The following is a 14127-nucleotide window of genomic DNA, read 5'->3' on the forward strand; positions in this document are numbered from 1 at the left end:
GGACTCAGGAAAGAGGGACCCAAACAGATTCTGGCAGCCTTATTGAGTTGGTAAGATGGAGGCTAGAGTTTGAGGAGGCTGAGATGGCTAAAAGTAGTGGGAAAATTCTGGGAAGGAGGGGGGCTATATGAAAAAATTGCTCCAGAAATATGTATAGGAATCCCTTGAGTCTTGTCCTGAATACCAGGACACAATTATATAGAATGACATTCCACAAGTTTGGACAGAAAAGACACTCCACAAAGTTGTAAGCTAAATAAATCTCAGGGCACACATGAACTGGGAGAACATTTGGTTAGCCAAAGGGGAGAGTCCTTGTTCATTCTTAGAACATTCAGTGGAGTCTCTAAAGTATCATATGTTAGTAATACGTCTGAACTATCCTTTGAGTGAGATCCTCTGGGCCAATGGTTGGAAATTTTTCTTAAATTTACAAATCATAATTATTTTTGGCTTGTGGGTCATATGGTCTTCACCACGACTAGTCAGTTCTGCCATTGTAGTGTGAAAGCAGCCGTAGAAAATACATAAGTGAATGGGTATGGCTGTGTTTCAATAAAACTTTATTAACAGGGATCCCTGGGTGGCACAGTGGTTTGGTGCCTGCCTTTGGCCCAGGGCGCAACCCTGGAGACCTGGGATCAAATCCCACGTTGGGCTCCTGGTGCATGGAGCCTGCTTCTCCCTCTGCCTGTGTCTCTGCCTCTCTGTCTCTCTCCCTGTGTGACTATCATAAATAAATAAAAATTAAAAAAAAAACTTTATTAACAAAAACCAAGTGGTCAGCCTGTGAGCTGTAGTTTGTTGACCTCTGCTCTAGACCAGCACTGTCCAATAGAAATATAATGCAAGCCACATATGTAGTTTTAAATGTCTGGTAACCACAGTAAAAAGGAAAAAGGAGTAGGCAAAATTAGTAACATACTTTATTTAACCCTACATATCCAAAATATTATCAATTTGACATGTAATCAGTATTAAATTGTTAATGAGGAAGTTTGTGTTCTTTTTCTCACACTAAGTCTTCAAAAATCTGTTGTGTTTTTATACTTATAGCACATCTTAATTCAGATTAGTCACATTTTAATAGCCACATATAGCTAGTGACTAACTACCATAGTGGATAGCACAGGTCTCACCGGTCTCTAGTAAAGCTTAAAAACAGATTTTGAAGGAATCAACCTGATGGGACAATGAACTTCACTGCCTGCCAAAACAAAGCCCAATGCTCTTGAAAGGAGGACAACAAAATACAGACACTTAATAATGGAACAATAGCAACGTCACCAGCAAGTAAAAAATAAATAAATAAATAAATAAATAAATAAATAAATAACTAACTCGACATGCTTAAAGGCAAGAAAAAAATACAAGAAGAAGAATAAGTTAAGAGAAACAGACCTAGAAATGACAAAATAATGGAATTAGCAGACACAATGTTAAGACAGATTTTATTATGTATAATTATTTAAAGGAAAACAAAACAATAATCAGAAGAAAAATAAAGGATATAAAAAAGAACCAACTCAGACTTCTAGAGATAAAAAAAAAAAAACCCTGCAATATCTGAACTAAAGATTTCAGTGGATAAGATTAATATCGTATTACGTACTGCAGAAGAAAACATTAGTGAACCTGTGAGCATAGCAATTAAATTAATCCAAGATGAACCACACAGAGAAAAAAGACTGAAAAAAAAATTGGTTGATAAGGGGCTTAGGAGCACCGATGGTCCATCCGTTGAGTGTCTGACTCTTGGTTTCAGCTCAGGTCATGATCCTCAGAGTCATGAGATTGAACCCCAGTCCCACTCTGCACTCAGCAAGCTCTCCCTCTCTCTGTGCCCTTCCCCTGCTCACATGTGCACATGCTCTCTCTCTCTAAAATAAATAAATCTTAAAAACAAAGTAGAACAAAACAAACAAACAAACAAAAAAAAAACCCAAAGGTGAAATAAAAACATTATCAGACAAACAAAACTTGAGGAACTTTGTTGCCAGCATATCTATACTAAAAGAAATGTTAAACAAAATTATTCAGGCAAAAGCAAAAATGACAGCAAATAGCAACTTGGAATACCAGAAATGATAAGTATGTGGACAAATAGAAAAGATTTGTCTCATCATTTTAAATTTTCTTTAAAAGTTAATCGACTATATAAAACAAAAAGAATAACAATGTATTTTTAAGATTTATCGAATGCATAGAAGCAATATATATGACAATAGCTTGAAGGACAGAATGAAGCAGTGGAAATCTATAGGGTTAAGGATTTTATGTTATACATGAAGTGGTATAATACTATTTGAGTGTAAATTATGAGTTAAGATAGGTATTATGAAGTGTTGAGGAATCACTAAAATAAAAAATAAATTAAAATATATCTCACCAATAGATAAAATGGAAAACTAAGCAGTACCAATTAACTCAAAAGAAGCAGGAAAAGAAGAAAAAATAACAAAAAGAGATGAGACAAAATGAAAACTAATAATAAATTGTAGAGTTAAACTCAACCATATTGATAATTATATTAGATGTAAATGATCTAAAGACTCCAGTTGGAGTCAAAGATTGCCAGACAAGATAAAAAAGTAAAATTCTCTTATATGCTGTGTAGGAGCAAACCACTTTAAATATATAGGCAGGATAAATTAAAACTAAAAGGAGGGAAAAAATATAATTTATGCAAACATAAATTATAAGAAAACCGGAGTGGCTATATTAATATCAGATAAAGCATACACCATAAAAAGGAATATACTAGGAATAATGATAAAGAATTCAATTTATTGGGGAGACATGACAATCCTAAATGTAATAGAGCTTCAAAATACATGAAGCAAAACTTGACAGAATGAGTCAGGATTCTGGGAATCACTTAAATTCTCTGAAGTGAATTAGTTGTATGGAATTGGGGAAATCATTTAATCTATGAGCGAAAGTTTCCTCCCTTGTAAAATAAAAATAATCACACATATATCATGAGTATTTTGTGAGGGTTAGATAAAAGTATATGTGAAATTAAAAGAACAAACCCAACCTGACAGAACTGAAAGGAAATTTTAAAATCTGCAGTTACAGTTGGAGTATTCAACACTTCTCACTTACAATCAATAAAGAAAGAAGACAAAATCAGCAAGGAATGTTGAAGACTTGAATGATACCATCAATCAACTGTACCTAATGGGTATTCATAGAATAACCAACAATAGCAAAATATACATTTTTTTAAAAGTTCACCTAGAACGTCAATCAAGAAAGGCCATATGCTGGTCATAAACAAGTTCTAACAAATGTAAAAGTATTGAAATCATACGGTTTGTCATCTGACCATAGTGAAGTTAAATTAGAAATCAATAACAGCTATTTGGGAAACTTCCAAATATTTAGGAATTATATAACACATTTCTAAACAACACATGAGCCAAGGAAGAAATCATAAGGGAATTTAAAAAATATTTTGAACTGAATGAAAATGAAAACACAAATCAAAATTTACGAGGTGCAGTTAAAACAATGTCTTAAAGGCAATGTATAGCATTAAATTTTAATATTAGAAAGCCAGAAAGATCTAAAATTAATGACTTCATATTCTACCTTAAAAAGCAAGAAAAGAATGAATTAAATCTAAAAATAATAGAAGGGAGAAAATAACAAAGAAAAGTAGAAATCAGTGACACAAAACAGAAGTAATAGAGAAAATAATTGAAACCAAAAGGTAGTTGGAAAATTTCAACAAAATTTATAAACCCCTAGCTAGATGCATTAAGAGAAAAAAGAGAGAAGACACAAATAATATCAGTGACACACTACTGATACTACCATTACAAGGATAATAAATGAATATTATGAATATTTTGTTGTCAATAAATGCAACAACTTAGATAAATGGGGCTAATTACTTAGAAGATACAAATTTGCCAAATATGACTAAAGAAGTAGAAACCCTGAATAAGCCCTATATCTCGTAAATAAATTAAATATGTAAATTTAAAAATTTCCCACAAAGAGAACTTTAGGTCCAGATTTCACTTGTGAATTCTATCAAATATTTAAGAAACATATCAACGTTTCAGAAACTCTTTCAGGAAATGGGAGGATAGAATACTTTCCAATTCATTTCATGAGGCCATGTTACAAGAGAGAAAAAAAGAGAAATAATGTGAGACCAATATGACCCATGAACGTAGACACAGAAATCCTTAGCCAAATACTAGCAAATCAAGTCTAGCAATCTCTAAAAGAAACAGTATATCATGGTGGCAGGTTATTTCAGAAATGTCAGAAAATCTAGAAGAAGGCCTTTGAAGGTGGGGGTGTATGCCAATGGGAAGTAAAAAGTAAAAAGGGAGCATTATTAGCTTCAATAGTCTTGATTTTTATCCTTATAGCAGCTGATATTTCTGATCATTTACCACATTCCAGGAAGCATGTTCAGAGCTATATGTGGATTCTCTTGTTTAATCTGTACGAGAATTCTATGAGGGAGGTACTATTGTAGCATTTTATAAATGAGTAAACTGAAGCAGAGAGAAACAACCTATCCACAGTCCCATAGCTATTAAGATCTAGACCTGTATTATCTGTCTCCAGGTCCTGCATTCTTTGCTAATGCACCACTCTACAAAGAACTGCTTATTTTCTGTGCTTTTGCCTATAAGGCTTATTTCATCACTCCTAAACATTTATTCACTTTTTCAGTCCATGATTAAGAACTTTCATCTGAGTCAAAATATTAAGTAGTTCCAAATGCAAAATACTTCTAAAAGTATGTGTATTAAATTATAAAACTTACAATACTAGCATGGAAAATGTACTCTATCATTCCCTCCTAAATTTTTATGTGGTTACACATGTTGTGGTCTGCAAGAAGTGGGAAAAAAACAAAAACAAAAACATCCCCAACTTTCCCTTTCCTATGTGTAGAACAAAATTCCTTTTATTTTTTACCCCCCAACCCCCCCCCCCCCCCCCCCCCCCCGCCTGTGTTGACCTAGAATTCAACGCTGGCATTAAGACTTGATGGCATATGAACTTTGGCAGGGTATTTGAGCCCTGGGAGCTTTAGTTCTCAGTTTTGCAAAATGAAATGGTTCTGCCTCTGACGACCCATGATCCTGTGAGGATGAGGAAGGTATCAAGGTGAACTTCAGTATTCTTCTCTTCCTTCTGCTTCTCCCTCACCTTCTCTCGTTTGTGATGCGTCTTTAGAGTCTCAGAGGTTCGAACCTCTCCAGAAAAGGCTTTTTGGATCTTTTTTGATCAGCGTCCACAGTAATCATAAACCAGTAGGACCATTATACATACATATGTATAGTGAAAGTGATCACCTAATTTATTGTAAAAATTAGGAAAACTATTGCTTTTGAAAATAATAACTCTGCTGATCCACCAAGAATAAACTGGGCCTGTCCTGGGGAAACAGCCACATGTGATAAAACCTTGATGCATTCTTTTTTTTTTTTTTTTTTAATCTATTCTAGTTAATGGTAAAGATGCTTTCCAGGATCTATTAAATCAATTTTGTGACCCACTAATGAAACCCTATGCAAGTATTTTAATTCCTTCTAAAGAATGTCTTGTCTGGCCATTACAACATTCCTGGGATCCAGAAGTGTGAAGATAAGCATACACAAGTATGAAGTTTTGGAGAACTGAAGAGGTTCTAATTCCCATAGGTACACTTATTCTGTTTCTCTTCATTCATTCATTCATTCATTCATTATCTATTCTTTTATCCACTCCTTCATCAAATACTTTGAGCATTTCCTATTTTACCACAGGCTGGAAATGATCAAATCCTGGATGCTGGGACCTGGTCCCTGCCCTTGAGGAATTCCTGTGTTCTGGTGGCCAGAGGCACCTGAAGATAGATTGTTTCAGGACAGGGAGATGAGTGATAAAGTACAGAGATGAAAGATCACAGGAACCTGGAAGAAATATCCACCAAGTTTGCAAAAGAAATAGGGAGGGTTCTATGGAAAAGACTAACACTGAAGTGTATGAAGTTCTTGAGGAAGATGTCGAAGCATCAGGGCACCAGAGGAGCTACTGCAAACCAGCCTCCAGGCTGCACCATGTGGCTCTCTCACAAGGAGGATGCAGTTCGGGAGCTGATGTGCAGCCCCATCTGCTTCCTTGGTGTTTCCCAAATTTATTTTAAACTTCTTGAGAGTACTCACACCCTCTCTATTTTGGTCTCCCCAACCTAACTGTCCTATCCATCTTACCCTGCTTGAATTTTCTCACAGCACCTTATAGTTTCTAAATATGCTGTATCATTTACTTATCTGGTATGTGTTACCACCTGCTTGGTCCTCCTATAATGTAAGCTAAAGGCAGGATTCATTTATTTTGTTCACTGTGGTGTCCCCTGCCCCCTTCCCCCCCCCCCCCCCCCCCAGCTCCTGGAAAAGTGCTTAGTCCATTCACAGTAAGTTCCTGGTAAATAATGGGAATGACTTGAAAGAGCAAATTTCTGTATCCAGACATAATTTGTAAGTGCTCATACCTGAAAGAAAATGTAGAGGAAAATATAAGCCTGCGAGGCACCATTTCTAATCACATCCTTTTCCTTCCTCCCTCCAACAGTGTGTATTGATCACTTGCTCCCCTCCAGCCCTGTTTTGAGCACTTGGATTTCAGAGAACAAAACAGATCCTCTTTTCTATCTTCGTAGTGCTGACCTGCCAGCGTGGAAGAGACATGAAATGAGCTATGTGATTGCAAATCTGGGATAACTTCTAAGGAAAAAAAAGTACAAGATGCTTTGAAAGCTTGAAATCATAGCACATGACTTGCGCTGGGAGGTCAGGGAAGTGATTTTTAAGCTGTGTAGAAGTGAACTCAGTGAAAGAGGGGTGGGAGAAGGAGCATTCAAGTAGAAGAAACAGAGTTGCAAAGGTCGCTGAGTGGGAGAGAGAATACCTGAGTGTCTGGTGTGGCTGAGCCAGTGGGGAGGAGAAGCTTAGCTGAACAGAAGAGGTGGGCGGGGTCTGGCCAGGTAGCTCCAGGTGAGCACAGGTGTTAAGGGGTTGGACCTTTAGCCCAAGAGCAAAGGGGAACCCTGAGAGGGGCATCAACTGGGGGATGTTGAAATGAAAAGATAGCTCAGGCTTCAGTGCAGATATGGGATTAAGGAGTCTCACAGAGCAGCTATGGGGGTGTCAGATAGGAGGGTGTGCAGAGCTCAAAGCTCTGGGTAGGTTAGAGAAATCGTGAGGACAGGACATAAAATTGAGGTGAATGCTTTTCTTTAGTTTCGGATAAATCGGTGACAGCTTGTATGTATAAAGTTTTTTTTTAAAGATTTTATTTTTATTTAAAAGAGAGAGAGAGTACTGGGAGAGGCAGAAAGGGAGAGAGAATTTCTAGCAGACTCCCCACTCAAAGCAGAGCCCATCACTAGTCTCAATCTCACCACCCAAGATCATGATCTAAGCTGAAATCAAGAGTCAAATGCTCAACCAACTGAGCCACCCAGGTGCCCCTGTATGTATGAGGTTTTTGTTTGTTTCTATGAACCAAAATATAACAAAGATGCATCTTGAATTGTCAGAATTCTTTGTGATATGTATATGAATATTAGTAAGAAGTGAACTGCCCAATCCATGATGATCTAGTAGCCCCTGGATGGCTGCTGGGTCTTCAGGGGATGCAAATAAGGGATCCTACCTGGAGGGCCTGGTACAGATCACAGGAAGATAATAAAAGCAGCACATGTGGTTGTGTGTACATGCACGTACCCAATCACAGAGCCCGGCCCTCACTCCTTTCTTATCTTTCCTTCTAGCCCTGCTTCTTTCTTTCCACATCTTCCTCTTAGCCTGCAGTTTAAGATCAGTAGTTCTTGGGATGCCTGGGTGGCTCAGTGGTTGAGTGTCTGCCTTTGGCTCAGGGCATGATCCTGGGGGCCTGGGATCGAGTCTCACATCAGGCTCCCTACTGTGAGCCTGCTTCTCTCTCTGCCTATGTCTCTGCCTCTCTCTGTGTCTCTCATGAATAAATTAATAAAATCTTAAAAAGAAAAAAGATCAGTGATTCTTAATGTTCCTTGGGCCTTCTCCTGAGAATAGTGTGCAGCCAATACACACAGAAAATGCCATATCATGTATCTGGAGCCCTGGGACCCCAGACTAAGAATCTTTGACCTGCAGGGTTTGTAAAATGGCAATTTGTAGACAAAAATAAATATATTTAGCCAATAAATATATGAAAGATGTCAAACTCACCAAAAATCAATTGAGCCAATGCAAAGATAACATCTTTTTATTTTTTATTTTTTAAGTAGGCTCCATGCCCAGTGTGGAACCCAATGCGGGACTTGAGCTCAGGACACTGAGATCAACACATGGGCTGAATCAAGAGTCTGACATGTAACCCACTGAGCCACCCAGGTGCCCCATGAGATAACATCTTTTATTGATCAGATTGGTAATGATTCAAAAACTTGATAATACCCAGCTTGAACTGAACAGAAAACCAACAGCTTGGCTGTTGTGGGAGGAAATGTGCACTCTTGTATACTCAGGATGTGCACAAAACAGCTTTTGAGAGAGCAACAAGGCAGTACCTTTCAAAATTGTAAGTGCCTAGATCCTGCAACCTAGTAATTCCATCCTAAGAAACTATCTTTTAGGAAAACACGCATACCTGTGGAAATAATCTAGGATGTTCACCGCAACAATGACTAGAAAATTGGGAACTACCTAAATGATCACCCTGAGGGCAATGGTTAAATACCTTTGGGACATACCCAGACCACATCGTGGAATACTATGCAGTCCAAAAGAATGAGGTCGATCTGCACTGACAATATAGTAAGCGATAAAGGCATATTGCAGGCCAATATATAGGTAGCACAATACATTCTCTATTAAAGAACTTACAAAAATATCTGTTATTTATAAACGCCTTTTTACATATTTAGAAAATAAATACATGGATGTACCTGAAATTCAAAATAGTGATTTAACCCTGGGGAGTAGGATTTGATTGAGGGGATGAGGGAGGGAAGTCTTGAAATTTTCCTCTTTTATTTTGTGCACTTCTATACTGTTTGAATTTGTTTTAACAAGCCTATACTATCTCATCTTCATTCTTTTAAAAAAAAATAAAGGTAGCATAAGAATTCTCCCCCCAAGTTTCTTTTCAACTGTACAGCTCTAATTTTAGAATTTGAGATGGGAGAAAAAGCAAAGTGGAGATGTGCCCCAGTGTCCTCCCTGGTTAAAATATTTCAGTGATGTCCCATGTGTTGGGGATCAAGTCTAAACTCGTTGGGGTGCCTGGGTGGCTCAGTTGATTAAGTGTCTGCCTTGGCTCAGGTCATGATCCTAGGATCCTGAGATCGAGCCCTGTATGGAGCCCAGCACCCGGCTCTGCACTCAGTAGGGAGTCGGCTTGTCCCTCTGCCCTTTCCTCACTCATGCTTGCTCTCTCTCAAATAAATGATTTTAAAATGTTAAAACAAACAAAGTCTAAACTCTTTAATGTAGCACTGCAGGTTTTCCTAAATCGGGCCACTTGCCTTCCCCTACAGTGTCTTCAGTGATCCTCCAACTGGATGCCTCTGCCCTCACTAGAACCCTCTAGGATTTGGATTCTGAGGATTCTCTGTGATTATTGTTGCACATTAATTGTGCCCAGATTGCTCACTTGCCTCTAAAGACATCCTCAGCTGCCTAACATTCATTCTATTCTTTGAGACTCAGTTTACTCATCACCTCCTCCAGTAGATCCAGCCCACTAGCCAGCTGCACCCTGGTCTGGGTAGGGTGCTGCTCCTAAATGCTCCATGTCCCCTATATTATGTCATTTATTGTACCCTACTGCCTCTTTGTTTTAGTATCTTGTTTCCCTCTAGGCAAGAACCTTCCTGAAGGCAGAAGCTGTGTTTTGTGTCACTGTATGCCCATTGCACATCCCAATGGCTGGCTACTGGAGACCCTTACCAAGTGCCTATTGGATCGTCCAATGTTCGTATCCCCTTTCCGGAATCCACTCATTGGCAGCCTCAAAGAAATATGGGAGATCAAATTTTAAAATTCCTCACAAATTACTTTTTTACATAGAGCAAATTTAAAATTTAAATCCACAAAATCACAGCACTTTAGAACTGGAAAAGACTTAAGAGTTATCTAGAGGAGTTATCTTCGATCAAAAATCTGTGAACTAGGGGCGCCTGGGTGGTACAGTTGGTTAAGCCTCTAGCTCTTGGTTTGGCTCAGGGCCCTGAGATCCAGTCCCGAATAGGGCTCTGCGCTAAGTGCAGAATCGGCTTGAGATTCTCTCTCCCTCTCCCTGCCCCTCCCATTTGTGCTTTCTCTGTCTCTCTAAAATAAATAAATTAACTAAGAAAAAAGAGTCTGTGAACTAGTACAACTTGTCATACTCCAAGGCAAAATGAGAAAAATATGAGCAATAGAGCAGATTAAAAAAAAAAATCAGGTTAGATACATTTGGTTTAAATGATGCTTTCTTATTCAGAAATTATGTCTCCCTCCATTTCTTTTTCTCTCCCTCCATTTTAAGGTTATTTATGAATTATGTGCTTGTAGGGTTTTTTTTTTAGTTTAATTGGTCTACTAAATAAAAAAAATCTGGAAATCCTGGCTCTTGTGTATTTCACCTCAGAACTAAGACCCAGAGAGATTATCACTTTGTGCATAGCCAACAAAGAAACAAATGTTTCCGTCCAGAATCCTTCTGCTGTTGTGTGTAATGCAATTGCGTATGTATACAAATATTATATATGTTTGGTGTGATTGGTTTTCTGTTCAGTATTTTAAATCCAGAAATGCAACAGTCAGTTAACATATTTGTTGTATTACAATGGGAAACAGCCTTGCTCTTTGACAAGTGTCTATAACCATATGGTATTGCTGTCTGTTAGTATTTGGTGAGGTTTTAAGAAATGTCAGAGTCTTGAAATGGTATATATGCAATATTATTATTGACTTTGATATGGAAATAAAGACTGTTTACTATCAATTTTTGGATGCTTTCTAAGTTTGAAAGTGTTGTAAGCATCTTAAAAAAAGAATTTAAAGTGACTTTGAATTTGGCTATTGCTTCAATTCTGATTTTAAACATCTGAATACTGTCCAACTGAGAAATCCCACTTCCAAGAGTTTTTCATGAGAAAATAATGAGAGATGTGTGCACAGCAATACATATAGAGGTGTACATTAAAGCATTCGTGTTAAAGAATAGAAAAAACACAAATGCCCAATAATAGAGAATTGATTGAATGCATTTTGACGTGATCCTATATGGCTGTATTTTTACTTTCTTTTGTATACTCGTTTCTGTTTTCTAACTTTTATCTGCCCACATTATACTTATATAAGTAAAGTTTAAAAATCTGCCTAGCTTGGGACACCTGGGTGGCTCACTGGTTGAGCATCTGCCTTTGACTCAGGGCATGATCCCGGGGTCCCAGGATCTAGTCCTGCATAGGGACTACTTCCCCACTAGAAGCCTGCTTCTTCCTCTGCCTGTGTCTCTGACTCTCTCTCTGTTTCTCATAAATAAATAAATAAATAAATAAATAAATAAAAACTTAAAAAAAATCCGTCTAGCTTAACGTTTTGTCCAAAATAACATTTCTTACCTGTTCTTATGTTTTTCCCCCTAATTTGACATTATTGATGAATATAATTTGATAGCCCATCAAAATTCAGTATATATAGACTCTAAATTTTATTCTTTCAAATTTAGCTTTTACATCTTCCGTGTTTATGTAGTTTAGCTTGGCTTCATATCTGACACTGAGCTGCTATCGATCAGCACACAATCCAAAGGAAAGCTGTCATTCTCGTTTTGAACACTATACTCTCTAGCAAGTTCGTGTTTTAGGCCTGTACATTCTAATTAGCTATCTGTAAGGACATAAACTCAAAGATCCAAGGACATTTGAAAGTATAATTGGTCTAAGTATTTATTTTTCCTCTAGATCTAGCTGCATCTTAGCTCAGAGTCAGACTGTTGGCAGTGGATTTACCAGGGTTGCAGCCTGCTGGCCTATAAACCAGAAGAAGTAACATTCTTAGCACTTCCAGCCCCCAAAAAGCCTCTTTGAAAGAGGAAGACGAGAGAGGCTTTCTCACATCGTATCATGCATACCTGTGTGTGTACCAGTGTGTGCATCAGGTGTGCATGTGTTTGTGTGTATGGCTGAGAGATAAGAGAGAGGGGGGACAGGAGGTAGAAGGGAGGTGGGGAGGGAAACAGTGAGTGGTTTCTGGAATCTCTGGCGCTGGGTTAATTCTTCTGCTGTTACAGCTTCCAATAGTTCTTCCCACTAGCTGTTCTACTGTGAATTAATTAATTAATTAGTTATTCAATATCTGGCTCTTTCTAGAATGTAAGGCAAGAACCCTGTCTTTGCCTCCCACCCCCTTCCCAATCCCAGTACGGTGCTTTTTACATATGTGGTGAGGATTTAATAAATATTGGTTGAAACCCTTGCTTAGTTCTGTTTGTACCTTGTCTAACAGTTTCTATGGCTGCTATAGCTTTTCTTCTTCCAGCTGCTTCTCAAAGCCATTTCTGGAAGAGGACCATTTCATCAGACTGTGGGAGGGGCTTGTTGACTATTTCTCTAGCAGGAGGGGAGGCCCACCCTTTATCCATTGTGAACTTTAGAAAGTGAGACCCAGGCCTCAGCCCCTTTCCATGTCAGGCTCCTCCCTGTCCTAGCTGCTCAAACACTCTAGATAGTTTTGTGACAAAAGCCAAGCATCTGTTTCAAGGTTCTCAGTAACACAGGGCTGCAGCTTTTTTAGGACACCTGATTTGGATTACCATATGGCCATGGGAACTCCAGCCCTCTCATAAACAATGTATGCCTCCATCTTTAATTTGTGCAACATACCGTTTGCCTCCAGAGAGCTTGGCGAAGGCGGTGATTCTTGCCTGATTTGTTCATTGCTCTGTCTCCATCTCTAAGGACAGTGCATAAATGCCTGGTCCGTGGGCACTCAGTAACTACTTGCCGAATGAGTGAACAAATGATGAAATGTCCCCATGGCCTCTGAATACCATCCTGTGTTTGATGTGCTCTTTTGCTTCTAGTTTGCCTAGTTAAACCCCTGAAATGTGTGCTGTTGATGAAGAAGGCCATCCTTTACGGACCCTCCTTCCCAAATTACAGTTCTAATGCTCTGCTACCCAAACCTTCTCAGCTGGACTCTACTTCTTCAACTTCCCCTTACAGAACATGTCAGACCAGTTAATATTGGCAGTCACATGCTGGTCTGTAGATTATACATTTCTAAATTTTCTGACCAACCACAGATTTTATAAATGTAACACATCAGCCTTTCTTTGTGCATTGTGGGGAAGGTAAAATGCTGTACCTTCGAATCAATATTTTCCATAAGAATACCATTTTTTACTATGTGATTCAGCAATTAGACAAGTGGAGATAAGATATACTAAACTTAAAATCCGTCTGCCTCCTTTTATAAACAACAAAAGCCTTGTCACTTCCAATTTGTCTCATCTTGCAGGAAGCTCAGAGCTAAGATTTGTGCCCCTTTGTGCTATCTATTTTTACACTCAACTTTCTGAGACAGTGATTTCACCTCTGTTTCCCTTCATCACCGTGTACTTTTAAACTTAAAAAAAAAATAAATGGCATTGTACTTTGTGGAAAGTGGCCTCAAATTCTTTTCCAGCAGATGGAAAATTATAATTAATGAGAAGAAAAATATTTCTCTAACCATTGACAGGTGCTTTTTCAAAGCCTGCATTCCAAGATGCTATCAATGCCCCCTTCTAACTCACTGGCTATCAACTCTCTTTATGAGCTTGATTTTTCTAGCATCACAGGTGCTGGAAAACATGCATGTTAAGCTAGAACGTCGGAGCACAGCAGAAAGAGCCCTAGGTTTTCAGACAGCAGAACTGGACTCTTATTACAATTCCACTTACTAGTGGAATAATCTTGGACCAGTCATGTAATCTCTCTGTGCCTCAATTTCTCTTCTGTACATTGGGCATACAATCACGAGCTGTACCTACTGCATTGAGTTCTCAAGATATATCTCTCTCTCACAGATATAAATGAGATAACACATGTCTACATGTTTTATAAACATTACCATTGTCTGCATTTCTGTG

The 14127-nt window shown here is 38.2% G+C and overlaps 1 protein-coding gene across 12 annotated transcripts in view; it reads left to right on the forward strand.

Annotated features, from left to right (window-relative positions):
- Positions 1-10992, forward strand: part of LOC112654032 (skin secretory protein xP2-like) — a 29516-nt gene extending 18524 nt beyond the window's left edge. For 7 of the 12 annotated variants that reach the window (XM_049108685.1, XM_049108687.1, XM_049108689.1 and 4 more), the window contains 2 exons: positions 5484-5678; positions 6592-10992. The gene's annotated coding sequence lies outside the window, so the exon portion shown is untranslated. The remainder of the gene's footprint in view (positions 1-5483; positions 5679-6591) is intronic. The other 5 variants (XM_049108691.1, XM_049108693.1, XM_049108694.1 and 2 more) reach the window with 1 other exon arrangement.
- Positions 10993-14127: the final 3135 nt, after the last annotated feature.

The sequence above is a fragment of the Canis lupus genome, chromosome 3, assembly GCF_003254725.2.
Source record: "Canis lupus dingo isolate Sandy chromosome 3, ASM325472v2, whole genome shotgun sequence".
In the NCBI taxonomy this organism is placed as follows: Eukaryota; Metazoa; Chordata; class Mammalia; order Carnivora; family Canidae; genus Canis; species Canis lupus.